Source organism: Marmota monax, unplaced genomic scaffold (assembly GCF_021218885.2).
Source record: "Marmota monax isolate L192 unplaced genomic scaffold, Marmota_monax_Labrador192_F-V1.1 WCK01_AAM20220418_F8-fsc00006, whole genome shotgun sequence".
Classification (NCBI taxonomy): domain Eukaryota; kingdom Metazoa; phylum Chordata; class Mammalia; order Rodentia; family Sciuridae; genus Marmota; species Marmota monax.
In genome coordinates this window covers 16,290,693-16,318,460 of record NW_026693712.1, presented here as the reverse complement: position 1 = coordinate 16,318,460, position 27,768 = coordinate 16,290,693, and the positions used below count along the sequence as shown (strand labels likewise).

The window sequence follows — 27,768 nt, the reverse complement described above, 5'->3', positions numbered from 1 at the left end:
CACCATTGGTCTGATACTAGGATGGTTCTGGTGGTCAGGATAGCATGCCAAATACAAGGGAATCGTTAGGAAATCGTTATTCCCTTTGCTACCTTATCTTCAGGCAAATTCCAGACCCCAACATGAGAACAGTGGAAAATCTTGCCTTTGAATAAATGCCTCTCCATAGAATTTCTAGAAACCAATGTTATCACTCCCAGAGTCTTTCCTTTGACTTTAGATTGGGAAATCTGGCTCTTTATTTTTTTTCATTGCAATACTGGGGGTTGAACCCAAGACCTTGAGCATGCTAGGCAAGTGTTCTGCTACTCAACTACACTCCCAACCTTTGTCTTTTCCACTGATGAGGAAGATTTCATTTCCTTATCTTCAAATAGGTTTCAGAAGAAAATTAAATTTCTAATTTTTGTCTTTGTTTTGATTATTATTGGCTCAGATAAGTAAGGCATAGGGGCAAAAAATGACTCATGTGAACAAATATTCCCAGGTGTTGGGAAATCAGAAGGAAATCCCTGGAAAAGGGTCACCTTTCTAACAGGTGCGCTTCTCTCTGACTTATCTCTCTAGGTCTCTCTTGGGAAATGCTTTGCTGTGTGTTTGTCTGGTGTTGACAATATTGAGTCCACCTCCTGGGCCACAGATAAAATAGAATCGTTCATTATTAACTTCTTGGACTTTGCACGGACATCTGCTTATGCAATTTAGTGATTGCTGGTGGCCGGAAACCCTTGGAGGTGTGGACTATCTTCACATCCGCCACACAGATACTGAGATCTGGCTCAGGTCCCCTGTGCCCACAATTTTCCAATGACAATATAGTTTTTAAAATGGTTACAGTACATTCTACCTGCAGTTATATGTACAGAACAATATTTGAGTATGAGAAGGGAAAGTCAGATGTATTCATGATGTTAGTGAACACTAGAAGGCAGGCAAATATTTGGCTGTGATCTGTATTTATTATCCTTAAAATAGATACAGCATTAGAAAGAAGCAGAACCAAGATTTAAACTTAGATGTGACACCCAGTTCTGTTTTCTTTTTTACTAAACAGTATTGTTCATCTCGGGATTATAGGAAAGTCCCATATAATTCATTGTTAAAATGATTGAAGGACCTTCCTTCTTTAGTAATGTGTTTGAAACAGGGCCTGATGTGTGCATGCTATACCCTTCTTATACAGGGCTTTTGCTGCATTTATACAGGGTTAAGTTTTTAACATGCTTTTAAATGTAAACTCCTTGAAACCAGTGAAAATAAGGTGCCTATGGATAATCAGATAACAATGGGATTTTATTCCCACTGATAAGTGAGTAGTTAGCTCATCCTTATCTATATTAAAGACAGTGAACTATATCCTTTCCCCTTCTTTTGGGACATGTGGAGTAAGAAAAGAGGAGCCAAGAATAGATAGGCTTCATGCAGACCAGCTGCGTTCACGAGACAAACATAGTGGAGTACCCTACTAGTGTACGAACATGTCCTGGTAACACCAATATTAACTAGAAGACGTTTCCTTGATGTACATCCCCTCTCAGCCACTGCCCCATTTCTTTCCCTATTTGTGGTATAAATTCCAATAGTTCTTCTCCTTGGTCACCATCTTGACTCCAGCCCCCATACCCACCTTTAATTTCCCCCTCAACACACTGTGGATTTCTGACCCTCCTTCACTGGTCCCTTCCCACCCTGCTAAACCTAAGATCTTCTGTGTCTTCATCTTCCTCAAACTCACAGCAACATTCAACTCATTGTTTCTTCTTGACACACTTTTCTTTTTTTCCTCTAGGATTTTTCTCCCTAGTTTACTGGCTACCTCTTGGATTTTTCTATTGTGGGCTCCTTCTCCTATGCCTCAGCCTCCAAGTTTTGGCAACCCAGGAGCTTGTTCCTGAGACCATCTTTCTTCCTCATCACCTTCCTCAACAAAGCTTTTAAAACCTCATTTTGTTTCATAACATAAGTAAATTAAAGACTCCAACTCTCTACCTTCAGCTCCAACCTCTCCTTTGAACGCCAGAGTTCTACAGTACACATTCGGTCATTTTCCTGACATTTCTTCTTCTATATCTAACAGGCCCCTCAAACTTAATGTCTTAATATATCCCACCCTAACTTGCTTCTTCCTGAATCTTCTGTAGCTCATTAAAGGAGATCCTTATCACTGGGTACAATGGTGCTTGCCTGTAATCCCAGCTATTTGGGGAGGCTGAGGCAGGAGGATCACAAATTCAAGGCCAGCCTGGACAATTTAGCAAGACTGTGTCTCAAAAGAAAATAAAGTGGGTTGGAAATCTATGATATCTCAGTGGTAGAGCACTTGCCTAGCATTCACGAGACCCTGGACAATCCTCAGTAGGCCAAAAAAAGAAAACAAACAAACAACAACAACAAAATAAGTGCTCAGGCTACAAACCTAGGAGTTATTCTAGAGTTTTCCTTTCATTCACCACATCTAATTCTTTGGCAAATTCTGTTGCCTCTACCTTCACCCTTTAATCTGTCCCTTATCTCCATTTCTTGTGTTCTCACCCTTGTGCCAGCAACTACCAACCCTCTACTGGATCTTTGATTGCAGTGGCTTTCTAACTGGTTCCCTGGAATCCACCATTGATTCCTTATAAAATCCATTTCCTCGCCTGGCAGCCAAAATGATCTCTTTAAAAAGTAAATAAGTTTCTGTCACTCTGCCATTAGGAAAGTTCTAATGGAGCATTTCCAATAATATCTAACTCACTCCTTTCAGCTGAACCCGCACACAGGAAACCAAGTACAAACTCTGGAAGAAAAATAGACACACAGCTAACGACCTGCAGGGACTGGAGAAAGACCAAAAGCAGACACAGTTGGGAGGGAGTCTACATTTGAGAAATGGGATAGAACAAAGAGAAGGTGTTCCAAATTCCAAATATAATTCTGCCCCAAATTGTGAGGGATTATCTGAATTAGTGCGTCACGGGACACTCTCCAGGTAGACCCAGAAAGAGGCATAAAGAACTCACAAAGGTATCAGCTGCCAGCACTACAGGGAAGACAACTTAAAGTTGAAAGTCAGTCAAGAAGAGTTGCTAAAATAATACGATAATAATCAACTCTATCTGGAGAAATGTTGAATCTAGAGGCTCTACAGCATTTCATTTTCACTCTCCAGAGCACAATCCAAAATTGCTAGACATGAAGAAACAGGAGAAAGTGACTTAAACTCATACCCACCATGAGATGACCCATATGTTGGTTTTATCAGACAAGGATTTTTAAAGCAGCTGTTATAACTGTGTTCAAGTACATAAAAGAAAATATATTCACAATGAATGAATACATAAAATCTCAGCAGAGAAAGAGAAACTATCTAAAGAACCAAATAGACATCTGCAAGTGAAAGATATATCTGGAAGCAATTCACTGGGTGAATTTAACAGAAAGTTGGAGACATCTGAAGTGTCCACAAACGGGAAGATGGATCAGTGGAAATAATCTAAGTGGAAAAATATGTTTTTAAAATGAGCAGAGCCTCACAGACAATATTAAAAGGCCTAACATACATTTAATCAAAATTCTTGAAAAAATATTTGAAGGAATAATGATTCATATTTAGTAAAAGTCATACACTTAACAATTTATAAAGCCCAGTGAGCCCCAAGTAGAATAAATGCAAAGAAAAGTCTATTCAGGCAAAGCATAATCAATCTACAGAAAAGCACAGATAAAGAACAAATCTTGAAAGCAGCCGGAGAGAAATGATGGGATGACTGCTGACCTTGTAATCTCCAGTCTGAAAATTATGGAACAATAACTTTAAAGTACTGAGAGCAAAAGAAAAAAAGTGTCAACCTAGAATCCCATATGCAGCAAAAATACCCTTGAAGAATGAAGAAGCTGGACAAGGTAGTGCACGTCTGGAGTTCCAGCAACTCTGGAGGCTGAGGCAGGAGAATTTAAAGTTCAAGGCCAGCCTCAGCAACTTAGAGAGACCCTGTTTCAAAATAAAACATAAAAAGAACAGGAGGTGTAGTTCAGTGTAAAGCACCCCTGGGTTCAATCCACAATTATACAAAAGGAAAAAAAATGAAAAGGAATAGTTAGAGGAGGACATTTATAGATAAGCAAAAATGAGAATTTTTTACTAGCTCCCTACACTATAAGAAATGTTAAAAGAAGTTTTGACTGGCAGGAAATGGTACTAGAAAGAAATCCGAATCTTTAGGAAAGAATAAATAAGAACGCTGGACACAGGAAATACTTACATGAGTAACAAAGTCAGTTTTGCCCTCTATAATTCCTTTGAAATACATGCTACACATTACAACATTGTGTCTTGGATTTATTATGGTCTAATGTGTATAAAAACTTGCATAATGAATGACAATAGAGAAAAAGGACCTATGCAAGTTTTTTACATTTATGTGAGCTGATAAGTTTAATTCTAAATAAATTATGAAATGTTAATGAGGTGCATTGTCCTCTCTAGAGCAACTACTCAAGCAAAACAAAAACACAAAGAGGTAGAGCTAAAAGGCTAATAGATAAATTACTATGGAATCCTAAGAAAGTTTGATTAACCCAGAAGAAGGCAGGAAAACAGGAACACACATAGGGAAAATAGGCAGAAAACAAAATAATGAAATGTCAGACCATAATCCAATCACATAATTTATTAAATATAAATGGACAAATATTTTAAAATCAAAGATTAACAAAACTTTAAGAAAAATACAAAGTCTAACTACATGATAACTAACCATAAGTAAGTATAAATAGATTGAAGCAAATGGATAAAAATGTAGTATGCATAGAGTAAGCATAAGATAACTGGTTTGGCTATATTAATATCACCTAAAGTAGATTTAAAGATTAAAAAATCAAAGAGAAGTATCTTAATGATATAATGGTTAGTCCATAACTTAGCTGTCATAAATGTTCACACTCCCAATAACAGATCTTCAGGATACACAGGCAAAATTTATAGAATTAGAGGGAGAAACAGACTTATCTACAGTCATTATCGAAAAAACTACTCTGCTCTCTCAGCAACTGATGGAACAATTAGATAAAAATATACTGAAAATCACAGAAAGCATGAATAACACCCTTGACCTCTTTGATCTAGTTGATACTCATGCAATAACTGAAAAATAAACATTCTTTTCAAATACACATGTACTTTCAGCAAGATAAATGATACCCTGGACCATAAAGCAAGTCTACAAATTTATAAGGACTAAAGTTATGCAGATTCTGTTTTCTGGCTATAGTGGAACCGAATTAGAATTAAAAATAGTAAGATATCTAGAAAAACTTCAAATATTTGAAATAACACATTCCTTACTGGAGCCTACTTATCATTTGGGTTTCAGCTTAAATGTAACCTTCTGTATTTGTCATTTTTGTCACTGTTGCTACAGGGAAATACCTGAGACTGGGAACTTTATAAAGAAAAGATTTATTTAGTTCAGTTTTAGAGGCTGAAAATTCAAGATTGGGTAGCCCATTGTCTTAGCTTCCGGTGAGGGTCCCTGGGCTTGATCACATCATGGCAGAGAATATCACGGGAGCCTGTGTGAGAGGAAGAGATCACTGGTGAGACAGGAGCCAGAAAGACTGGAGCGGGGTGGTGAGGATCTCCCACTAGGCCCCACCTCTTAGAGGTCCCACCATTTCTTCACATCACCGTACTAGAACCAAGCCTCAACACATGACCTTGGGGTACACATTTCCATTATTCCAAGCCATCGCCCGTCCTCAGGATGTCTTCCATGTTTGCTAATATCAGGTGGATTCCCCAGTGAAGTCCTACCACGTCACTCTGCTTTACTTTTGTTGTAGCACTGTCGACATTCCTGATTCCTCTACCTAACCTGCCCAGGACTCGGGATTGAACCCGGGGCACTCTACCCAGGCCTATGCCCCCAGCCCTTTTTTTCTTTTAATTTTAAGACAAGTCTCACTAAGTTGGGAGGCTGGCTTTGAACTTGAGATCCTCCTGCTCAGCCTCTGCAACACTGTGCCTTGTTATCAGATACTTTTTTGTCAGGGTTAGTTTGTTTTCCCTTACTTACAAGGGCCTGGGTTCAATCCCCAGCACTGCCAAAAGAAAGAAAGAAAGAAAGAAAGAAAGAAAGAAAGAGAGAGAGAGAGAGAGAGAGAGAGAGAGAGAGGGAAGGGAGGGAAGGGAGGGAAGGAAGGAAGGAAAGAAGGAAAGAAAGAAAGGAAGGAAGAAAGAAAGGTTAAATGCTTTACCTTATTTATTAGTTTTTAAAAATATTGTGTCAGTTTTCTGTCCTCATCAGAAGGCAACTTTTAAAAACTACCCTTGAACTCAGAGGTGTCTCTTCCTTCCAGGTGAGCCTGATTGCTTGAAAAGCCCCCAGGCTGAGGCTTCAGAGTTAAGCAATGTGACGTCTACCACATGCCACTGTCCAAAGTAAATCAAAGACCATCCTGATACAAAGAGTGGAAATCAGATCCAGTTCAGAGTTTGTTACCATATTTAATCTAGTTTCGCTGTAAATGTCTTCTATGCTTTTTTGGTTTAGCTGTTTTTGTTTGATTGTTTGTGGGGGTTCAGGGAGATTCAAAGGTTATACTACCACCACTGTCTTCCTAGAATCCTCCTTCTGAAAAATTCCTTATCAACTTCTTCATGGAACCAGCCTCATATAGACAAGGAATCCTCCAGCAGGTGAGGTGGTTATGACTTCTGCTGCTGCATGTTCTGCCCTTGAATCTTTGAGGACAGGAGGCCTTGACACCTCCCTGCTGCCCTGTCCATTTCAACCAGTATCTGTCTGTTCACTCTTTTCTGCCACTCCAAGTGACGGGCAGCAGTTCCTGCCTGGAGGCCTTTTTACCTCCAGGCAAATCAAGTTCTCAAATATATATCTGCTCTTGCCTCTCAACCCACACAAGCTGCAGTGGTCCACCCATTTACTAAACAGAGCCAAACTCTGATTGCTAGTTCAGGTTTCACTGGACATACTCAGACATTTAGAGAAACTCTCCCCATCCCAGGAGAAACTCTCCCCATCCCAGATTGTATTACTCCTTCCCCATATTCTTTTCTGATATCTTCATGTATGGTGTCATGTCATAGATTTAAACCTTCAATCCATCTGGGATTTGTTTTGGTATATTATAAGAAGAACGTGCCAGGTGCGGTGGCGAACAACTGTAATCCCAGTGGCTTGGGAAGCTGAGGCCGGAGGATTGCAAGTTCAAAGGCAGCCTCAGCAAAAGTGAGGGGCTAAGCAACTCAGTGAGACTCTGTCTCTAAATAAAATACAAATTAAGGCTGGGGATGTGGCTCAGTGGTTGAGTGCCCCTGAGTTTAATTCCCAGTACCAAAAAGAAGAAGAAGAAGGAGGAGGAGGAGGAGGAGGAGGAGGAGGAAAGTTTTCCCCTAAATAATTTGACAGACTATATGTTGAAGAAGCTTTCCTTCTCCTATCAATTTGAAATAGCATTTTCTATTTCATTTGCTAAATTCTTACACACACACACACACACACACACAGGTCTGTCTCTGGGCTTTTCTCTCTGTTCTCTTCATCTACATGGCAGCTCCTATGTGGCAATTAACTGAAACACTATTAATGCCTTCATTTAGGATAGCAGTTTCACACATTGTAGTAGCAGATCCTCTCGTTCTCATTTCTTTTCCTCCCATGCACCCAGGATTTCTGGTTTCTCTCCTTGACCCAGCGCCTCCATCTCTGTTGGCTTCTCCCCTCCACCTACCAACAGGGTTTGTGTCGTACTAGTTACAGATCAGCAGAGACCTGAGAGCCTGTCGTTGCCTCTAGCTGCCATGCTGCCCCTGTCGTAGGCCAAGATGGACTCTGCCGAAGGGTAAAGAGTATTGGGTTCTCACCCCGACCACTGGTGACATCCTAACTGCTAAGTGCAGGGAACACCTCATTCTTTTCTTGCTTGATTCTGGGCTGAATTAGATGGCTGGCCACTTTGCCCTTCTTGCAACCCACTCCTCACCCGTTCCTGCCGTGGCCTTTCTCGGGTCTCTCGGCCTGCTCCTTGTCAGGCTGCCCTCTGGCTTCTGCTCCTTGGTTGGCCCTGAACCCCTCCAGTGTTCCTGGAGTTCCAGGCCCAGCTCCCCTCACACTCTGATTTCATCTCTCCTGATGGCTTCAACCAAAAGATTTATTTTATGTTCCCAGCCCAGTGCTTCCCATATTTCCAGTTATCTTCTGTATGGCACCAGCAGGATGTCCTGTTCCAGGGTGTCAAGTTCAGAGCATCTCATCTTTCCCTACACACATATATATCTCAGTTAGTGGCCTTACCATTCATCTGGTCTCCCGAGCAAGAAACCCGAGCCTCGTGTTCAGCCCCTTTCTCCCTCTCCCTTTCCTCCTGCCTTGAGAACAGTAGGAAACATGCTTTGCTTGGACTCCAATCCTGGCTCCACATCCCACTCACCACGTGGCCTGAGTGAGCTCCTTAACCTCCCACAGCCAACACTGGCGCTCCCTGAAATTGGCTTGCTGATGGTACCCATCTCAAAGGGCTGTTGGGAGGGATAAACGTGATAATGAGCATCTAACCCAGTTCTGATGCATCACTGGGGCTCTTCGAAGACTGGCTTCCTTCTTCTTTTTTTTTTTTTTAAATATTTATTTTTTAGTTTTCGTCGGACACAACATCTTTGTTTGTATGTGGTGCTGAGGATCGAACCCGGGCCGCCCGCATGCCAGGCAAGCGCACTACCGCTTGAGCCACATCCCCAGCCCCCTGGCTTCCTTCTTAATCAGTGACTTTAAATGTCCAAATGGGTCTTCCTTCCTCTTCATTCTTTCTGCTGACCTTCCCATTCTGGTCCTCTCACCTCTTGGCTGGACTATTCTAGCAGCCTCCCCACTGTCCCCCTTCCTCAGGTTTCATCCTCTTCCATTCTTCACTCGAGTGGGTTCTCTCTTCTTCTTTCCCACCTCTTCCTTACATCCAGGTCCATTTGTGACCCTAAAGGCATCAACTCCTCAGTGGACAAAGCCTATTTTTCTTGGCTTTCAGACCTCTCTGACTCCCCCTCCTTCCTTTTCGTACCTGTCCTGCGTGTTCCATGTGTCAGCTCTATCCAGCCTGCTATGTCTTGGTCATGCCGCCATATTTCTCCTCTTTCTCGCCTTTTCACAGGCTCAGTGTTTTGCCTACTCTCTTTCTTTCTCCTCCCCCATCCCAGCTCCGGACTCAGAATGCCAGCCGAGCTCCTCTGCATTATTCAAAGCCTAACACAGTCTCACCCCCTAGACTCCCTGAGCGATGGATGGCCCTTCCCAGTCAATGCACTCCATACTATAAAAATGCAAGAGACTCTGAAACACAGTTTGTCTAATTATTTGCTTCTCATGCCTTCCTTCTTCCCACTCTCTACCTTCACTCCCAAATGACTGAGAACCTCCTTAAAGGAGCAGCAGATATCAAGAGCTTGGACTTCCTAGTTAGACTAGCTAGATTCAAATCCTGGTTTCACTGTTTATTCATTTGATGACATTGGGCAAGACCATTTATTTGAGCCTCAGTTTACTGATTTATAAAATGGAGACATTAATAGTACCTATCTTAATGATTACTTTGAGTATTAAAATAATTCGTGTAAAATGTTTAACCTAGTCCTTGGCACATAGTAAATGTTCAATAGTGATTGCTACTATCATTGTTATTCTTTGTATCACTGTCATTATTATTGGGAGCAACAATGTCTCATTCATTTCAGATCCTCAGGGCATCACATGAACTGCCCATGATCCCCAGTATATATTACTATCTGAATCTTATAGTGGAGCACACTGAGGCACAGAGAAGAAGAACCATGTTCTACATCACTCAGCTAGTAACTGGTGGAGCAGGGTCTTGAGATTTCAGAAAAGGGGTTCAATACATGGAAGATCCAATCCTAGTGCCAGGTTACCCACCACTGGCACTGCGCCTTCTCAGTTCTGAATCTAGGACAATACCAAAACCAAGCACTACATCATAAGAAAATAAAATTGACCAGATTTGCAAGAATCATTACGCATATCTCTCTTAATGATTTCTTTATTTTTAAAAATATTTTTAGCTGTAGATGGAAACAATGCCTTTATTTTGTTTATTTAGTTATGCGGTGCTGGGATAGAACCCAGGGCCTCACACACGCTAGGCAAGTGGTCTACCATTGAACTCCAACCCCAGCCCCTTCTCTTAATGATTTCTGAGATGTGGAGGTTTCAGATAGTAGGGTGCTCTTTTAGGTAGCTAAAATTGAAGAGTTGAAAAGTATACAAGTCTTTGTTCCCTAATGTGCTGGGAACAGAGTTCTGAAGGAGACACATCTTGAGAACTCGGTTTGCAGGGGCCTACACGGACTTAGCACTCTGCTGCTGCTTCAAGTTCAGGGTCACTATATAGTTCTGGAAATCTTTATAGAAATGGTTCCTGTTCTCGCTCCTTTACATGAATTCTTTCAGTTTTTTTTTTTTTTGAAGAGTCAGAGCCACTTTGCAGAAATAAATACTGAAAACAAAACAACCCTACTCCCCACCTGACCATAAATATATGAGCATAAACTCTGGTTGTGTAATTCAGGGCTTATTTGGCCTGACGTTAAATTATAAAGGAGTTTCTTGCAGGCACGGAAGTGCACACGAAGGGGGAACACACTCAATTCCCAATGGCCCAAAGGAAGCACCCTGACTCCCCAGCCAGAAGCTCTCCTGCTCGGTGCTGGTTTGAAAATATTGGCAGGCTGCAGCAAGGAGAGATGTGATTGCTTCCGTGCAAGATGACAACTGAAGCCAGGAGGGAAGGAAGAGAGAGGAGAGGCCTGAGCGAGGCCGCAATTTCATTATGAATTCCTGCCTATTCTAAGCAGATTGTCCCCAAATTTGTCATTAAAAGTGCAATTTCCTCTTTGCAAACTATCATTCCAAGGACCCCAGGAAAGATGATGAGAACAGGAAGTGGGGTATCCAATTATTCATACCGATAATGAACTTGATTCTGTATTCATTATTTATGAATTCTGCATCTTGTTCAGTCTTTGTTTAGCAATAAAGTCAGTATTAATTTCCTCATTTGTGCATTAGTTCAATAGACGTTTATTGATTGCCCATTATGTGCAGATACTGTGCTGTTGGGTACGGGGCTTGTTGAAAGACCCTAGTGATGCCCTCTGGTGCTTCCATTCCACCAGAGAGGCAGATATTAAGCATCTCATTACAAACCAAAGCTATGTAATTGTCAGGTTTGCTGTGGGCTCTGAAGAATCACAGGATACGATGAGAGCAGGTAACAGGAGGGGCTGACTGTGGTCAGAGTGTCAGGGAAGGCAAGCCTGGCAAAGGGGCATTTGAGTTCTGAGCTCAATGTCAACACCAAAAAAAAAAAGAAAAAAAGTGGGGGAAGGTAAAGAGGGGGGAATCTATCAAATACCCAGTAGGGGGCTGGGATTGTAGCTCAGTGGTAGAGCGCTTGCCTAGTACATGTGAAGCACTGGATTCCATACTCAGCACCACATAAAAATAAATGAATAAAATAAAGGCATTGTGTCCATCTCCAAATAAAAAAAAATTTTTTTTAAATACCCAAAATAGGTACAAAAGGATGGAGAAGTGGTTCTTCCATGTATGATCAGGGAGCTATCTGCTTTAGAATCACTTGGGAAAATGTTTAAAATTCAGATTCTTGAACCCCACACCAGAGCACTGTAGAGACAGAAAAAAATGTATGAGTTTTTGTTAATGAAGTGATTTTTGGAAAGTTCTAGATAACCACAAGATGAGACACTGGTTGCCAGGAGAACTAGCCATGTGATAAGAGGGTTGGAAATTTTAGTATCACCTCCCAACTCAGGGAGGGGAGAGGAACTCAGGGTTGAATTGATCAGTACTGGCCAATGATTTAATCAATCGTGCCTACATAATGAAGCCTTCATAAAAAACTAAAAAGACTGGCTTTGGGGAGTTTCCAGGCTGATGGATAAGAACTCATTCCTGTGCTGGAGATTTCCAGGCCTTGCCTTTCCTCTGCCTGATCCTTTGCATCCTTTAAAATAACCTTTGTAATAACTAGGTTAACTTAAGTGACATATTTCCCTGAGTTCTATGAGCTGCTCTAGCACATTAATCAAGCCTGAAGAGGGCATCTGTAGGTACCCTGATTTATAGCCAGTCAGTCGGAAGCATGCAGGTCACAACCTGGGGCTTGTGATTGACATCTGAAATAGAGGCAAACTTGTGGATTGAACCCTTAAACTGAGGGATCTGATGCCATCTGCATGTAGAGAATATCATCATTGGATTGAATTAGAGGACTCTCGATGGTGTCTGCTGGAGAATTGCTTGGCATAGCGGGAAAATCCCACACACTTCTGCTGTCAGAAGTGGAGCGTTGAGTGACTGGGCAAGAGGAGGAAAAACACTTTGGATTTCAGTTTTTTCCTGTATCCTGAGTCCCAAAGCAAAGATGTGCTTAAAGACGAATGGGTACATGTCAAAAAGACAGATGAGCTCGCCCAAGGTGGATCCCATTTTCCAAATTCAGGACAGTTTGAGTATCAGAAGAGTAATGACAGTGATGTTGATTGTGACACAGTTATGGTAACAAAAAAATAAAATACTGAGTTCAGAGTGGTGATTAAAAAGATGGTGGGGAGTGTGGCTAGTAGAGGAAACTTTTTTTTTTTTTTTTTTACAAAATGCCAATTAACTAAGGCAGGACTACCAAAGGAGGGAGGAAGGAAGACAGGGAGGGAAAAGAAAAAGAAAGCTGGATGGAGGGACAAAGGAAGAAGGAAGGACAAAGAAAGGAAGAAAAAAGGAAGGGAGGGAACGAATTATAGTGCACTGATGTTTCAGTCAACAATCAACTACGCATACAATGGTGGTTCCTTTAGATTGTCCAGAGACATTGTAGCTGTCTCCGTTTATGTAAGCACACTGCAATACTCACAAAGGAGGATGTCACCTAGCACGGGTTTCCCAGAATGTATGCCTGTTGTTAAGCAACGCATGACCGCAGTTGATGCAGACAGTGGCATTGTTGCCCGTTGAAACCCTTGGTCAGGGGCTGGAATGCAGCTCAGTGGTGGAGTGCATGCCTGGCAGGTGTGAAGGCCTGCATTCCAGCCCAGAATTGCAGAAAAGAAAAAAATATATACGTTTAAAGAATATTGGAAAATAAGATATTCACATAGTCTTAAAGATTGCTTATGTTAATATCACTTAACTTTATTATTATACAAAGGGAAAGTGTGTGCTATGGAACCAGGCCATGCAATATTATGCCTATCACTGAAATAATAGGTTTTGCAAAAGAAAAGTTTATTCATGAGATGCCAGACTCGAGGAGACAAGAGACCCAAGTATCAAAATCTGCTTTTCCAAGAATAGGGCCTTTGGAGTATTTATGGAATGAAGAAATAGTGGTCAGAGGTGTGGGGAACAGTGGGTGAGGGGCATAAAGAAAAGTGCAGTTATCAGTGGTCTGAGCACAAGTCATCAAACGTCATGGTTCTTAATAGGACACATGCCCAGAAAATGGGCATGTTGGCACCGTGACGGTGGACTTTTGACTCTCCGACGTCAGAAGGTTACGCATCTGATACTTGCACAGGTCCCAGTGAAGGGTCAGTGGTTTCAACGAGTTTAAGCTACAGAATTCCTGAAAACAACGTAGGCAGCCATTACCATGTGACCCATGTGTCAGAGGCGTTATCTACAATGAAGCTGACGGAGGACCAAGAGAGTGCAGTATACTGCTTTTAGCTACCTGAGCTCTGAAATTGTTGATGAAAACAAGCGACTAAAAGCAAGTAAAGCTAGAGGGTTCATTCAGTTTCTTCCTCAGTTTCCTGTGTGTTTCCAGTGGGAGATCTGGTAAATATCATCTAACCAACTGACCAAATTTAGCATCACCAACCATAAGACCATGTGATGTGTGCCTTCCAGAGTGATGCAATAGAAATACACAACCACTTTGGGGGATATTGTTGCCCAAATTGTCTAACCTGAATCAAATAATAGGAAGCACTCAGACAAATCTATGAAGACTTCTCCAAAACAACCTCTAATTTTCAAACCATTGAGCCTGTTATGATGGTGCAGCCTATAATCCCAGCTACTCAGGAGGTTGAGGCAGGAGGATTGTAAATTGAAAGTCAGCCTGTATAATTTAGCCAGACTCTGTCTCAAAATAAAAAATTAAAAGGGCTGGGGTTTGGCTTAGTAGTAGAGCCTTGCCTAGCATGTGTGAGGCTCTAGATTCCATCCTAATACCCCCCCCCCCAAAAAAAAATTCTGTTATAAAAGATAAAAAGAAAAACAGTTGAGAAGAATGTTATGAGACATGGATGAACATTCTAAAGTCAATGTTGTAGAATCTAGATTAAAGGAAACTAGAGACATAACAATTACATGCATTGTGTAGTTCTTGATTAGATTCCATTTCTCAAATTCAGGACAGTTTGAGTAAAAAATAAAAAAAAAAATAAAAAAAGCTGTGGAACAATCCATGTGTCCATCAACCGATGCACCTACAAATTGTGACAGATCCATACAATGAAATATTAATCAGTCAGAAATAGGAATGAAGTAAAGATGCAAGAGTGAATCTTGAAAACAATGTGCTAAGGGAAAGAAGCCAGACAGAAAAAGAACACCTATTGTACAATTCCACTTCTAGGAAATGTCCAGAATAAGTAAATCCACAGCAACAGAAAGTAGATTAGTGTTGCCAAGAGCAGAGGGGAGAGGAGATGGGTGTGACTGTTAATGGGTATAGGATTTCTTTCTGCAATTATGAAAATATTTTGAAATCAGTGGTGACGATTGTATATGTGATGAATATATTAGAAACCTGAATTGCACACTTACATAGGGCAAATTTTATGATATGTGAATTATATGTAAAATTAAAAAAAATTGTAAAGGATATCAATCCATTGGGGAAATTTGAATGAAGTATCCATCAGTCACTATTTTTTCACTGTTAAATTTCTTGGATGTGATAGTGGTGTTGTGGAAATATTGAGAGATTATTTAAGGATGAAGTACTTAGGGATGATATTTGCACTTTTCTTTCAAATGGATCAGAAAGTAAAGTATTGGGAGAAAGCAAATGTTGCAATATTTTAATCATTGATGTTCTAGGTTAAAGATATACAAGGATTCATAGAATTATTTTAATTTTTTTGTAGCTTGAGCTATTCCAAAATGAAAATACTGGGAAGGGAGATCACTTATTGAGCATCTATAATATACCTAATAGACAATGGTAAATTCTGGTGGATTGTGACAAGAAAATTAGGAATACTGAGGCATTACCCTGTCTCCTGAGTGAATCCTCTGTGAAGAGTGAGTTGTTTGATTCCCTTCAAAACTTCTCTTAGGCCCACCAGCATCAGAGGGGGAGAGGCAGGCTGCTTGTCTTCCAGGAAAGTCATTCTGGGCTTGTGCTTGCTTCTGAACATACTGTCTGATGTCATAGTGTTGCTGAAAGCTTAGTTCTTGTCCCTGATGCCAATCCAATAATGAGGACAAGGTTTTGAAAAAAAAAAAAAAGGAAAAAGAAGGTTTATTGCTTTGCTAGCAAAGGAGAAACACAGGGGACTCCTGTCCCAGAGGCTGTGATTCTGCCCATCAGCAGGAACAGGAGGATTTTAAAGAGATGATTCAAAGGCTACATTCCACATGTTCTCTGTTGGAGTTGTAATCCACTTGTTAATTTAGGAGATGGTCATTTCTGAGATCTTCTGGTGCCACTCCCAAAGTCTGGATTACTTCCTTCCAATGGAGGGTGTATATTCAAGCATAGATAAATCTGCCAAGGATGGGGAAGAAAGGTAATGCTATTTCCTCTGAAATTAGTGATGGGGAGAGATTAGGAAGGAGCTGGGAGAGAGGAAGAGAAAGAAACATGTCCATTTAAAAAAAAAAAAAATCAGTTGTAGTGGCAGAGCAGCAAAAGCTACATTCAAAGCATAAAGTGGACCACTGTTACAATAACATTTACAGGGAGCTCTTAAAATCTTCCAGAGAGGTTCTGGGGGTGTAGCTCAGTGTTAGAGCACTAGCCTAGCATTTGTGATGCCCTGGGTTTAATCCCCAGCACTGCAAAAAAAAAAAAAAAAAAAATCAATCAATCAATGCAATCTCTTAGAGAGTTAGTACTAACTTCATTAATAAAATTGAAGGGTAATGAGATGCAAGTTGGTTGAGGCTGAAGTGGGAGGGGCATGGGTGCCTTCAGTGGGGGAAGGCAGATGGTCAAGGCTTAAAACTCAGAGCACAGCCCATGAATTTCCGGTAAAAAAACAGGAAGTGAGGTGAGCCTGTGCCCTAATCCCATTGCAGGCTCTGAACAGGCAAATGGGTTCATGGCAGCTTCTTTTTTGAGTTTCCAGCTGCTCCTGGCTAGTGGTTAGAGGAGCATAATCTCCCCTATTGCCCACCTACTCGCATTACCCCATGTAACCAAGGAATCATCATCCTCTGCCTAGCCCCTTTTTCTTTTTTGTCTCTGTGCCATTATTTTCCCTCAAGGATGCTTGGAGAGAACCTTACAGGGCTGAACTAACTAGTGTTTACTTTTGGACCAAGATTCGGGGTCTCAGTTTGGAGCAGGGCTGCGGGTGTGGAAATGGCCAAGCAGCAGCCACAACATAAGGGAGGTTTTGTGAGGCCAACTGGGGAGGGCGGGGAAGATTGGATTTCTGGTTCACCCCTGACCACTGGTGCCTTCTGTTTTTAAAACAGACGTGCTTCATCCTTCCCAGAGCAGGGGCCAAAGATGGGAACTTGAAAATGCAAAGTCCCAACTGGAGAAATTGGGCTGCAAGAGCTCAACGCCTGAAAAATATTGACTGTTTCTTTTTTTAAGCTAATATTCCAAATTTCTTATGAAAGTCAACTTAGACATCCAGGACACAGGAAACAAGGCAAGAGGCCACAGCCAACTGCCTCAGAGGACCCGGGACACTTTCTTAACAACATCCAGATGGTTCCACAGAAATTGTTAACATCTTGGAAAAAAAAAAAATCAGCTGCTGGAGAAATGAGATTCAAGTGGTTTAGGAAGGACAGCCTGGAGGAGAGTCCCCGGGGATAGAGAGTGGGCCTGAAATATAAGCCGATGTGGTGGGATTACGGCTTCCTATGGCAAGGCTGGTGGGCTGTGGGGAGTGGGGAGTGATCCAGGGCTTCTGTCAGAGCCTCCAGGCTGGCAGGGACACCTCCGCAGAACCGCCTTCTGAACATGTTAATCCATTCACTAGCCTGGATTTGCAATGACTTTTTATGCTTATATTTTATATTTATTATTGTTGCTTTTGTTTTAGAAAAGGACTATTTGCCTCCCAATTTACTGTCTGTATTTAGGTTCTGTAGACTCAGAGCTCAAGGTCAATAGATTTTAAGGGTTTATGGCAATGTTTAACCCTGAAAAAATTTACACATATAGGTTTTTATAATCATATAATATAACATGTATAATTCCATACAACAAAATATAAATGTATTTTCTAATATGTGAAAACTCTCAAAATTTAAATTAGTGAATACTAATTCAGTGCCACAGTAGATGACATCATGCCAACTCTATCAGTTGGTAGGTTTAGTGTTCACTGAAAGCTCTGTTGCTAGTATGCCTGAGGCCTTGGGTTCAATTCCTAGTACCACACACAAAAAAGACTTCAATGCATTTGAAAACAATGTGTAGGTTAGATTTTCTCACTTCCCAAGAAATATTTAGAAATCAGTTCCTCGGAGCCAAATAAATTTGGAAGGAAAATTTAAAAATCCTTCCCAGCTAGGTATAAAGCTCAGTGGTAGAGCATGTGCAGGGCTCCGGGTTTCATGGGCCCGGGTTTCATCCCCAGCACCATAGAAATAAACCAAACCTATGAACAAATAAAAACCTATCCATAATTTTGCTGGGGAAAGAAGCATGTATCTTTAACATGCGATGTGAGAGCTTCACAAGGTGTTTACATCAAGCAGGGAGGAGCGGAGCCCGAGGTGAAGAGGCTGAGGGTCTACGGAGGCCTGACCGCAGTTCTGCTTTTCCGAAGAGGTATGTGTTTCTCCCTCTGTTCCCAGTTGCCTTCCCACAGGAAAAGGAAATGACTTGCTTGTGGAATGTAACTGCTTACACGCAAATCACTTGCTTAGAACTAAAAATGGAGGAGAGGGAAGCAATAGCTAGAGACTCGGGGTTTGATCAGCCTTCAGCAAACCTTAGAATTTATCATCTCCCATAACCTGACTCTCACCCAGGCCTCTTCCAAACCCAAGAGACATCTCCTGTCTGCCCCCAGCAGAGGAGGATTTCTCTCTTTGTCTGACTGTGACAGCAGGATGTTAGACCTGGTGAGGGCACATTGGTGGCCTTCCTTGCTATTCTCACATTCTAAATCAGGAAGCTTGCAGGAGTGGGGAATGAGCAGCAAGAATGTACACATCCCGGAACTCTCAGGCTGAAACGCCTGGGGTATTTAGTCCAAAAAATTCTGTGTATGGTGGGGGGCAGGGGTGGGAAGCAAGCAAGCTAGTACAGGAACCAGAATTTTCTCCAATAAGCAACATTACTGAAAGAAGACCAGAGAACCTGCCAGAACTGGTTATGGAGCATTAACCAGGTAAACTCATTAGATGGATCCATCTCTTCCTTTGGGAGAATATTGACATTTAAGCTTTGGCTTCTTGGGATTCCGCTGGAGGACTCTTCAGTGGAATGCAATGACTCCTTCCTTCCTCCCCAAACTGAAATCCGGGCTATTACAATTCCAAATGGACACGGAGTCCTGCCAAGTTTATAGGAAATTGGAATGACAGTGTGGGTTCCCACCACAAGGGATAGCAAAAGCTGAATGCTCAGAGAACAAGCAACATTTCCCCCGTGGTTCCCAAACACGTCTATTTTTATTTTAAGCGGTTCTGTGTTTTCATTCAGTTTTAAGAACAGAGGAATCCATATGGAATCTTCACCAACTCTACTAAAATAAAAGCATGCAACTTCTCAGCAGCGTGCCGAAATAGCCACAAAGATTCAAGGGTAGGTCGGAAAGAACTGCAGACACTCACTTCTGAAGACCTGTGAGAAGTCATCAACTAATTTCTAATGAGTACCGTTTAGGCACATGGCAGAGGACAATATCAACTGCTAACCCCATGCTACAGATCTTATCTTTGACAAAGTATAGCTTATCATTTTGTAGAAGTTATAAAGTAGCTGCTCTAAGACAAGCAGTTTATATTAATTTAAGATATAGGAAATATAAATGTATTTTATTTAAAGTGCAGGATTTTTCAGGTGGGGTCGGTTGGGGAAGAAGACTCATAGGTCTCCCTTACATAAAACAGTTACTTTTTCATTTTTTTTTTTTGGTACTGGGGGATTGAATCCAGGAGTGCTTTACCCCTGCCTTTTATTTTATTTTATTGGAAACAGGGTCTCCCTGAGTTGCTTAGGGCCTTGCTTTTGCTGAGGCTGGCTTTAAATGGATCCTCCTGTCTCAGCCTCCCAAGCCACTGGGATTACAGGTACATTTTTTAAAAAATTTTTTTCTTTTAATTTTTTTTAGTTGTCAATAGACCTTTTTAAAATTTATTTATATGCAGTGCTGAGAATCGAACCCAGGGCCTCACACGTGATAGGCAAGCACTGTACCACTGAGCCATAACCCGAGCCCATATAGGTACATTTTTATTGGTCATTTTCAATAAACTTTCTGTAAAACATATCTTATTTGTAATTACTTGAAATTATCGTATTCATTTATCTGTTTGCTTTTTTATGGTATTCTTCCCAGCTTCTTCAATTTCTACCTCTATCCCACTTTCAAGTGCTTCCCTGGCTTGATTCTATACTTTCAGAACTAGAATAGTGCCTGAGACAGAGTTGACCTTCAATAAATGATTTTTCCTCCTCATTTATCCAACAAATAATTTTTTTCTGTTCTTTAAAAAATGATAGTTGTTTTAAAAAAGCACATTATACCCATTTGAGTGTTTTGTTATAGTCATTGCTATTTGTTTTGACTTAGAATGAACATTATCTGGGCAATGTGCAACATTGTTCATTTTAAAAATATTTATCCACTCTGTACCAGGTGGAGAAAAGCCGTATCTGTGGAACATACATTCCAGTGGGAAGGGAGACAGACAGTAAAAATCAACGCATATTCTGTCAAGCGAGGGTGAGTATTATGGAGAAACTGAAAGTAGAATAATGGGATTCTCAGTGAAGCTTCCTGAAGGATGTGACTTGAAGGATGCAGAGAGCCAGAGGAAAGGCAGCTGCAGTACTGAGTGCACAGGCCTGGCAGGGAGGCCGAGCTGAGTGAGCCAGAGAAGTTAGAGGAGGCTGTAGGAGGGACAGTCGGGGCCAGGGGCAGGCCAGGGAGGGTGTGGAGGCCTTAGGCAGACTTTGGCTTTTACTCCATGTGAAATGGGGAGGCCCCTTGAGGGACCAGTGACCCCTTTGGAAAGACTTCTGGCTGCCGTGGCAGGGAGACTGGGACACATGGTTTGGGGGAGTCTCAGGACCAGATGGGAGGTCTGGAGTAATCTAGAACTAGGGAAAGTGATAACCTGGACTAGTGGAAATGGTGAGAACCTGTAATCTGGGTCCTAGTGGAAGTGATAAGATTCTGGATACGTTCTGAAGGCAGGGCCAATAGAATGTCCTGAGGGTTTGGGAGAGGGATGTCAGAGTTGGAGCCAGGGATGGCTCTGAGGCTTTCAGACAGAAAGAGCACTTTGCAGAATAATACCCTGGCCGGTTAGTGAGATGGAGAAGATTGTGGGAGAAGCAAACTTGGAGGGGACAAAAGAGTGGCTCTTGGGCCAGATGTGATGGTGCATGTCTGTAATCCCAGTGACTTGGAAGTGTGAGGCAGGAGAATTACAAGTTCCAGGGCAGTGTGGGCAACTTAGTGGAGATCCTGTCTCAAAATAAAGAATAAATAATATGGTCTGGGAATGTAGCTCAGTGGTAGAGTGCCCTGGGTTCAATCTCCAGTACCAAAATAACAATAGTCATAATAATAATAATAATAACAACAAGAACAATAAAAAAATAATGAGTAGATGTTGGATTGTGTTTGAGAGGCTTTGTTGGGGAGGCCAAGTAGGAATTGCATATATAAGGTTGACAAGCAGCTTGAGACCTTCACTGGCAGGATGACCTCTGCACCCTGTCTAGAAGGGCCAAGAAGATGCATCCAGGTGAGGTCAGCATCAAGCTACACAAACACTGAACCTGAAGCCATCGCCAATCCCCAAGACCGAAGCAAGTCTACGTTGTCACTGGGAAGCCTGCTGACAAACTCTAAGATTCTGTCTCTCTGAGTAATCTTCAGGGGTCTCGTTTAGTCTGTTGTCTTTCTGCTAGTGCTCTTTTCTGCTATATCTGTACCCTACACTATTTATTGATTGGAGAACCATAAATTTGTTTTTAACAACATAAGAGGCCACAACATGGAGGTTTAACTTCAGAGTTTAAATTTGGCCTTTTACTAGTAACTGGAAGGCCTGCAGCCAAGGAAATATAAAAGAGCTCTCTCCCGTCCTCCTAATGAAGAATCTTCTTATGTCTGGGAGGACCTGACAGTAGATGATAGGTGAGCCAGGGCAGGGAGGTTTCAGGTCCCCTCTGAGCAGAGGTTAATAAACCGCCAGTCTAGTGGCTCTGAAGGTTGGTGACAGGCTTATCCTGGAATGCTTGAAAAGTCTGCCACATCAGCTCCGGAACAGGATCTAGTCCTTCCAAACCTTGGGAATCTCTGCAGCCACGATTCCTTTATGACTATTAACTCTACTATCCTCAGTCCCCAGGGACTTAGTATAATCACCGATGAATGAATTCCTTTTCCCTTGAACCTAAATCTGAAACCTCACGGGCCTTTCCCATAGCATAAATAGCATTCTATTCCTGTGCATATTGTCTCATTCACAGGAAATAGTGTCTGAATTACATCACAGACGAGTTCTACTGTATTCTGTTGACGTTTATTGTGGAACCATTGTGAGAATGACATGGTTCCTGTCCCCAGTAAGTTACTATATCCTATCCAATATGGTCAAGATTCTAAAGCCAGTGAAAGAGATGGGGACAGAGAGGTGAATGAAATTCCAGGATGTCTCAACATCCCTTCAAGGCCAATGCCTTAGCAACGCTTTTCTCTAAGTGTTTCCCTGAGCTCATGGATATGAGTAGATGGCAAAGCAGGATACTTGTACTTACCAATGCCATTTACTGAGAGGATGAGATGACAAACAAGCTTATTTTTAGTAAAGTTGGTGTGTAGAGAGGGCAGGTCTATTGGATCAGTGTTAGAGAAAACCAGTCCTCTCCTGGTGTCTGTCCTTTCCTTCTTTTGGTAGGAACAGAACTCCCAGTTTTAAGCTGAGCATGTAGCCACTTGGCCATAAGACTGAGTTCTTGCTGATGCAAATAGGTAAATTTGCCTAGTGGTAGCTCCTAGAGAGGCATTAGATGTGGGAGGCCATCCTCGCACGTGATTTGAATTACCTTCTTGGCTGGGCGAGAGGCGCTTAGACACATCCTTGTGTCCAGAGCTAGGAGAAGCCGTCCTGGAGCTGGTTTAAAGGTAATTAGAGTCTGTCTCTTTAATTCAAAACTCCTTAAGGATTTCTCATGTACTGAACCTTCATTTATGAAGCCTGTGCTGGCCGCGGGCTAAAATTAGGTGTATACACATACTTTCTTTCTCAAGCCTTTCTCTGGCTTGCTGCCTGAAATGCAGGTGCCACTATCTTGGTCAAGACCATGCTTGATAGAACCATTGGAGCCAAGTAGCAGCTACCACACCCCGTTTCATATGAGAGAGAAACAAACTTTTATCTTACCCATTAGAGGGCTGTTAGTCTCCACAGCTGACCGTAATCCTGAGTCATACAGCTGTCTAAGTTTCCCTCCAGAGTGCCATTCTCAGCTGCTCTGAACAATGTGCCCATTCCTGCTGACAAGTCATGGAAGCTTGAGTTAGTCTAAGATACTGCAGTTATTGTCCAGGTCGTTCTCCATGAAAGCCGAATGTAGTAAGGCTCCCTTATGGCCGGAATATCAAAAAGGGGAAATAATGGAAGTGAACGTAGCTTGAGTTCGCATGTTCCCTTAGTGGCAAAGACTTGTCCCCCTATACACCACTGCCCTCTGCTTTTGTGTTTCTGTCACTTGGACTCTAGATGTAGATGAATGATGACCACAGAGTTTCTAAAGGCTGAGAGGAGTGTCTACCATTCCTTGAGGCTGGTTTTTATTTTTAGAGAAGTGACACATATAAAAATGTTCAAGCAATACAAAACCATGTGTAGTGAAATATGCTCTGTGTGCCCAGTCCTACCACCCGTAAGTCCCTATGTGAAAAGCTTTCAAGGTATTCCCTAGAGATTTTTCCATGTGTGGAGAGCCCCTTTTCAAAAAATAAGATAGAATAAATTAAAAAATAAATATATATTGCCATTTATATAATATTTACTACATATAATCTCATTTTAAAATATAAATAAGCATATACTACATACTATAATATACTTTGCTTAAATGCAATCATACTTTTAAACATCTTTCCAAAATGGTGTATATGCATTGATTTCTATCAGACTGCACAGTACTGCATTGTGCAGTAGATGTAGCATAGTTTATTTAACCAGTTTCCTGTTAATGGACATTTGTTTGCAGAGTTTTGCTATTATAAACATTGCTGCAACAGATTTTCTTTCCCATACATCTGTGTGCCAACACATAGGTAGGAGAAAGCCATAGAACTGGAGTTGCTAGGTGAAATAGTGTGTATAAGCAGCTCCTTCTGCATTTTCAGTTAGTGTCCAGGCTGCTTTTAAACTCAGGTTCCCATTGGGAGCACAGCTGGACTTTAGTTTTGTTTCCTATTCACTTGTTTCTTTTGTTATTTGGGTTTCTATTCAGAAAGAGCATGGTATTTGACTTTTCAAAAGACAAATCAGAAGCAGGCGAGTGATCTGGTTTAGGATAATACTTTATTTGGGGCAAAAATTCCACTTTTTTGCTGAAAAGATGCTAGTAATTATTTTGAATTAAGGTATGGGCATAAGTTCTTGAGAAATGAGGAACCTAACTAATATCTTTAGGGGAAGAAGTTTCAGGAATACCATCTGCCAGACCCCAGACTCTAGAGAGACTATTCCACCACAAAGACAAAAGCGTCTTTGAATATTTTTGGAAATAAGAAGATACCTATAGAAGCGCTGGGAGAAGGTCCAAATTTAGGGCTCATTCAATACCTGTGGTATCTAACCTCACAGCCCTACATTTACCACTCCTCCTGTCTCCTCAAAATCTTTGCAGAAACCACCTTAGTAGGAGAAGTAGCAATGGAAGGGTTTGTGCATTCTCCCCCAAGCCCAGCTTGCTGCTGGCCAGATGCTTAAAATGAAACTTTGGAATCTGTACATCTTTGTGTCCTTTTTGCCTCTGCTCTTTTAATGTTCTCATCCTCCCTAGACTCCTTCTAAATTAGACAACTTCCTGATACCGAAGAAGGACCAAGCAAGTTAGAGCATTTCCTTCTTAACTGGCCAAAGGGCTGCATGGGAGCCTGAGTCCTGTCCTCTTTTCAGGTGACAGGCCTTGCTGGGCTTTCCTGTAGAGGCTGTCTTGGAAGTAGGTAGCACCCTCTCCTGGGCTAAATCCAAATGTTTTCTGTCTGTCCTGAAGTCATCCAGGATAATAACCACATTTCCCTTTCTCTGGCAAGCTTTGCCCCATCACTGCCCCCTCCTGGCCCCTTCTATTTTTTATTTGAATGCCACACTATTCCTTCAAATCCAAAGGAGTAGCTTTGGAGATCCTAAGGAGCAGAAATTTATTTGAGTATTTACTATGTGTAGACAAGGACATGATTGTAACTATAAAAAAATTAAAATAGAAGCTTGTAGTCAGTATAGATAGGGAATATGAAGAGTGAATAACTAAATGTAGATGAAATACTATTTTAAAGTTATCAGGCAACACAGGTGCTAGAGGATTCTCTGCACACGGTGGAGACCCTAGAGCAGGGAGGTGATGCTTGTTGCCTAGCAGTCTCTTCAGGACTTTGGGAAAGGAGTTGCCCAAAGGCAAGGTAGGTCCTCTCCCCTGGGAACTCTCTGGAAAGAGATGCATCTGAAGGTTCTTTTATTGAATGAGTTAACATAAAACTGAATGATTTGAACAATTTAAGCCTTTTAGGTTCTCCTACCACCTACCACCACCTTGTATGTTCTTTTTTTTTCTTTTTTCTTCACCAGATACTTGTTTCTCAATGGCGTTTGTACAACATGCAGACATCTTAATGGAATCTTCTCAAGTCTACTTGGCACTCCATTTTCTATTTTACTGAGACCTTTCTTCTAACAGACTTTAAATGCTGCTTTAGTTACCTTTATCCACATGCTGACCAACATGGACATTTGTTCATTTTTATCTCATAAGACAAGGATCGTGTGCCTTTTCCTTGTTCAATTTTCAATGCAACAACAATAACAATAATAAAGCAGCTGTCACTTAGTCATTACCTGAAAGCAGCACATAATAATTTCACATTGTTTTATCCTTTGCTCATATTTTCATAACGAGATTAAAAACTATATTATCCGTATTTTTACAAATGAGAAAATGAAGGTTCAGAGATATTATGTAACTTGCCCAAGTTACAAAGATGGGATCTGAACTTGCAAGTTTAAGTCCAAAGACCTCACTCTTGACCACTGTGGAGCTCTCTCTTTGTATTCTCAAGTAATTAATAATCATGCAATAATTCAGTGACTAAGGAGATCATCGTTTTAGTAGGTATAGTTCATTGCATGAAAATTAATGTGTGATGTGGGGAGGAAAGCACAGCATTCTCAGTGTCTTGGGGGTGCTTGTTAATGGAAGAGACTCTCAGGGCAGAATTTGCATACTCTAACAAAGCAAGCAACACTGACCCCCAGGGTCACATCCTCTCCGGTTGTTTCAGCAACAGTCCCACCTTACAGAGGAAATGAGGAAAAATGAAATTAGTTGTCTGATGCCACATAACTAGCAATTGGTGGAATCAGGATTTGATCATTTTTCTGGACTTCTCTCAGGTGGCCCTAGAGACCCTCAGATTTTCTTATAGACTCCCTGAATAGATAACATAACTAAAGTGGAGAGAAAAGGAGTGGCAAGGGTCTTCCAGGACTCTGTTAAATGGATCTGAAATGGACTTACAAGAGCCCACAAGAAGACAGCAGATATATTCATGTTTTTTTTTTCTTTTTCTTTTTGTGAGGTTGGAGATTGAACCCAGGGCCTTATGCATGGTAGACAAGTACTCTACCACTGGACTACTCCCCAATCCCTGCAAATATATTTGGAATTCAAGTCTATAAAATGCTATCTTCAGGGGCAAAAGTGGGTCTTGTAATTGTGAAGAACAAGGAGAAGGCAGTCCCTGTGTTTGGGTAGCAGTCTACTTTCCTCCAGTCCTATGTATAAAATAATGGGCCTGGCTGCTCTTATGAAAAATCTCCATAAACTATGTTTTCAAGTGGATTTGGAGTGTGAAGCTTTGGAGACAGAATGCCTAGGTTCAAATCTTGCCCTGCCACCCCTAGCTACACATCAGTGGCAAGTCAGTGAACCTGGCTAGGCCGGGAATCCTGTCGGGCTGTGTGAGTGGATGCAGGTGAAGCACGTGGCTGGAGTAAGCTTTGGTAACCCGGCTACAGTGACAACACCGCCAAGGGCCAGTCCAGCTGGACCCACAAGGCGCAGCCCCCATGATTTACAAAAAGGCACCGGGGAATTGTCTCCCTTCGCGTGTGAGCGTAAAATTCGCGGTCCCAAGTTGAACCCAAACGTGGAGGAACAAACACCTGGCCCCAAATATAATTTCCTCTTGCAGCTTATTACGGCCCTGAGGAAATCGCCAGGGGAGGGCCCCGGAGTGCGGCGCGGCAGCCCCATAATTTCCAGAGCCCTTCTCCTCCACTGACACGTAATTGTCAGATTGTTTTATGAGAGCAGCTTCCTGCCCCCTTCCTGCCTGGCTTCCAAATGTGCTCATTCCAGAGGAAGCCTCACTTCTCCTCCTCGCCCTTAATCGCTCCTTTCCTGCCCGCCCCGAGCCCCGGGCTGGGGCGATTTCCTAAATCATTGGGAATTGGCTTCCAGCGCAGGCGCCCCGGGTGGGCTCCGGACCAGCTCGCGGGCCGTGACCCGGAGGTCAGAGATGTCTCGGTGGCGTTTGATGTCGCGCAGGGGCTCCCCCCACCGCCGCTCCTCTCCCTCCGCTCGGGAGCTGCGCCGCTCCTAAGATCCGCAGGAGCTGGGGGCGCTGAGTCCCCCGGCTCTGTCCCCGGGCTCTGTCTCCCGATGGGCGCGCAGCTGGGGCTGGCGACTGCGGGAGTCCTGCCTCGGTTTCCCGGGCCTGTTCGCTCAAACGGGAGCAGTTCCAGAATATTTCTGCCCCAGATTGAGCTCTCAAAGATTCATCCCAGAGACTCCTCCTGAGCATTTACCTTCTCTCCAAAGGCCGATTTTTTGAGGGGTGGGGGTGGGGGGTGGGGGTGTCATTTATTCTCCTCTTCAAAAGCTCATTCTTTTTTTTTTTTTTTTTTTTTTTAATTTTTTTTTATAATTTTTTAATATTTATTTTTTAGTTTTCGGCGGACACAACATCTTTGTTTGTATGTGGTGCTGAGGATCGAACCCGGGCCGCACGCACGCCAGGCGAGCGCGCTACCGCTTGAGCCACATCCCCAGCCCCCA

General features: G+C 42.1%; 1 long non-coding RNA gene across 2 annotated transcripts in view; it reads left to right on the top strand.

Moving 5' to 3' along the window:
• LOC124103641 (uncharacterized) overlaps positions 1 to 27,768 on the top strand; it is a 127,565-nt gene that overhangs the window by 92,585 nt on the left and 7,212 nt on the right. Inside the window, exons 10-12 of one of the 2 annotated variants that reach the window (XR_006855246.2) lie at positions 17,985 to 18,060; positions 20,099 to 20,185; positions 25,281 to 26,309. This is a non-coding gene — a long non-coding RNA (uncharacterized LOC124103641). Of the gene's footprint in view, positions 1 to 17,984; positions 18,061 to 20,098; positions 20,186 to 25,280; positions 26,310 to 27,768 lie in introns of those variants that run through there. The other variant, XR_006855244.2, reaches the window with a different exon arrangement.